The sequence below is a fragment of the Fukomys damarensis genome, unplaced genomic scaffold (genome assembly GCF_012274545.1).
Source record: "Fukomys damarensis isolate Sample0158 unplaced genomic scaffold, DMR_v1.0_HiC HiC_scaffold_30, whole genome shotgun sequence".
In the NCBI taxonomy this organism is placed as follows: Eukaryota; Metazoa; Chordata; class Mammalia; order Rodentia; family Bathyergidae; genus Fukomys; species Fukomys damarensis.
In genome coordinates, this window is record NW_022900942.1 from 1,153,717 (window position 1) to 1,157,281 (window position 3,565).

Here is a 3,565-nt window from a genome sequence, read left to right on the forward strand (position 1 = left end):
AGATGTGAAGAGCACTGCAGACAATAACTGGATTCTTAGGCAGAAGCAGGCCCTGGTCCTACATTTTTTTCCCCATTAAATTTGTTGGTACATTGAAAGCAAACAAAGCAGTTATATTTATCATGGGTTCTTATACCTTTACATGATATGTCTTGTTCTTATATTTTCCCATACCCCTGCCCTCCCTTCCATATTTACAAAGACTTTGTTTCCATTTTTTTTTTCACATTTTTATTTTTCCATTATTTCGTTTCCCCTTCTCTTCACACTTTAATAATTAGTTTTAAATAACACAAAATAATGTCAAGTCATTGCTTTCATCAATTATGAAAATTTTATAGATGATAATCCTAAATATGGCAGGTGCTGTTATTACCTTGAAACCTGTGATTTTTCAATAACAGAACTTAAGAATTGCTTCAAAGTCTCTCGGTATTCTCTCTTTTGCTTCATTAGTAGTACTTGCTGTAGGATGCAACTCACAGAGCCATAACCATATGTCTGTCCTTATGAAAATAGATTTACTTACATTTGCTGCTATACCCACTTCTTCATCTTACCTTTTTCTGAGACTACACCACAGAAATTTGTTAAGATCAGAGCCTCTGGGACCAGGAATTTAGTTCAGTGGTTCTGCCACCTGCCTCAAAAATGCAAGGACCCGAGTTCTATCCCTGGTACAATAATAATAATAATAATAATAATAATAATAATAATAATAATAATAATAATTAATAATGCCTTTGTTTCAGGCTCTGTGTCAATGGAACTTAAGAAAAGAAATTATGTTTAGAGAATTAAAATAACATGCCAAGTTTACAGAGTGAAGCAAAAAACAACATCAGGTTGCAAGTCAGGTTCAAATCCATTTGACATTATGTTATATAATCATGATAGAAAATTGTCCTATGGAAAGAAAAGGATTGGGCTTTCTGACTCCCACAAATCCTGTTGCTTTGACTTGCTATGGAAACCTGTATGCAAAACAAATGATACATTACAGAAAAGAAGGTAACATAACATTGAGTCTCTTCAAGGCTTCCTTCACGTCCCTGTTCCTCAGAGTGTAGATAAAAGGGTTCACCATCTCTGTGGCCACAGAATAAATCACCGAAGCCACTGCAGTCTTCCTTGTTGAATCTGTAACTACAGAGCTGATGGAGACCCCAAAACGTGTCCCATAGAACAATGATACAACACACAGATGAGACCCACAGGTGGAAAGGGCTTTATACTTTCCTCTTGATGGCATTTCCAAGACTGAGGACATAATGCGAATATAAGAGATAATGATTCCTGAGAGAGGAACACCACCAAAGAGGCCACCCACCAAATATATTAGAATGTTATTGCTGAGTGTTTCAGAACAGGTGAGCTTGATGACCTGAGCAAGCTCACAGAAAAAGTGTGGGATTTCCAGGTCTGTGCAAAAGGACAGGTGCAGCGCCATCAGAGTGTGGAGCAGGGCATGCACAGTGCTAATAAACAGGGAGACAAATACTAGCAGGACACAGAATTGAGCATTCATGATTACTGTGTACCTGAGAGGGTGACAAATGCCACATAGTGGTCATAAGCCATCACTGTGAGGAGACAACTTTCTAAACCACCAAAAACTAAGACAGAGCAGACCTGGGAGAGGCAGCCTGTGTAGGAGATGCTCTGATCCTGTGCTATGATGTTCACCAACATCTTTGGGATAGTGCATGTGATCAAACAGATGTCACTAAAGGACAGGTTAGAGAGGAAAAAGTACATGGGGGTGTGGAGGTGGGAGTCAGAGCTGACTGCCAGGATGATGAGCAGATTCCCAATCACAGTGACCAGGTACATGGATAAGAATAGGTAGAAGATGAGGAACAACAGTTCTGGATCATCTGTCAGTCCCAGGAGAAAAAGTTCTGAAACAGCTGTTTGCTTTATAGCTTGCATGTTCCTGATGAATCTGATGGAAAACAAAGGTGAAAACAAAATAAAACAAACTTTTTATACAAACAAAAGGGGCAGAGTCTGGAAACACAGTAATTATTAAAAATTTTGGACCTGCTCTGGACTTGCTTTGACAAGATGTGAGAGTAAGGGACAAAAATCTGTCTTAGCAAACACTCCAGATGAATTTGATACTTCTGAAGTTTCAAAAACAAATTTTTAACACAGAGAAATCTTTTGTCACTTTTATTGAGCTACACAAATTTTCAAATTTTAACTTATATTCTCCCATTCCTCTTGATTTATATCTTGTGACTTCCAATCTCTTTATTGAACTCTAAAACTTTTTCATACTGTATCATTTTCTGATACTGTGCAATAATATGACATGGACGTCCTTTAAAAATTTTTTACACCCTCAAACAAAACGGATAATGCTTGACTTATTACATACATCTTCTGAGCCATTTTTTCCATATTCGAATGCCTCAGGATCACTCAAAGGCCTTGGCAACATACGGATGAAGCTGTTCATGGTATCAGCACTGTGTACCTATGAGAATAAATCATGGACACAAGGTATGAACTTTATGATTAAAAAACACTGATTCAGAGATCCAACGGTCTGACTGATGAGTAGACTTTCTGAAAAAGTTTTTGTTAATGTCTCTTGATTGTGCAGCATTAGCATTCCTAAATGATTCTGAATGTCATTATTTTCTTTATTTTATTATTTAATACTTTCTTTTCCTGCTCCAAATGTTCCATTAATATTTAAGCATGCCTACTTCCACTCAGTAAGCTAATTGTAATCATTGGAGAATATATATACATCAGGTGACTGTGAACAAGTATTAGAAAATGTTGCCTATGTATTTGCAAGACACTGTTGGAAACAAATGAAACCAATCTGCATTAGTAAATAACTATAAAAGTATCTGAGCAACGATGTGGATGATATATTCTGACTCACCCTCTGGGAACTTCTTCCCTTAAATACATTGGACCAGGTCATTAATAGAATTTAAGACACCAAAAAATATAGTATTTAAAATGGGCTCTTTTGAAAACTGATGCTGGCACAATTTTTTTTTTTTTTTGGTTGTTGTTCCTAAGATAGAGATTCACAAGATAATACACACATAGAAAAATCAGGCTTTTAACAGTTGTGTCCCTAAAGAACAAAGATATCCATCTCCTTAGGAAGAGAGATGCAGCTATGATCATTTTGTTTCATATTGGAATCACACATTCAATTCAGGCTGCCAAATTTACTTTGTGATGATGAAAACTATTCAACATGAAGAGAAGCTTGGGCACCCTCCTTTGTTTAATAGAAACTGCCTGGTGGATGTGCTGCTTAGCTATAATGTGATGTTCACTTTATAATTTATATTTATCCCTCCACCACATCATACATATTAAATATAGACCCTTTTATTCATGCAATTATTACTCAATAAATTTGAAAAGAAAATTTTCAGGGAGGAGAAAAGAATAAAGCAAAAGCAGACAACAAGTGTGGGCAGGAGGGACTCACATACCAAGCTTTGCAGTGCGTGTGTGTGTGTGTGTGTGTGTGTGTTTCCCGTGAGCAAAGATGCATGACATTTTTCATATCTCAGAAAGAAGTTAG

The 3,565-nt window shown here is 36.6% G+C and overlaps 1 pseudogene; it reads right to left on the reverse strand.

Annotated features, from left to right (window-relative positions):
* Positions 1 to 964: 964 nt before the first annotated feature.
* Positions 965 to 1,953, reverse strand: LOC104869882 (annotated as a pseudogene).
* Positions 1,954 to 3,565: the final 1,612 nt, after the last annotated feature.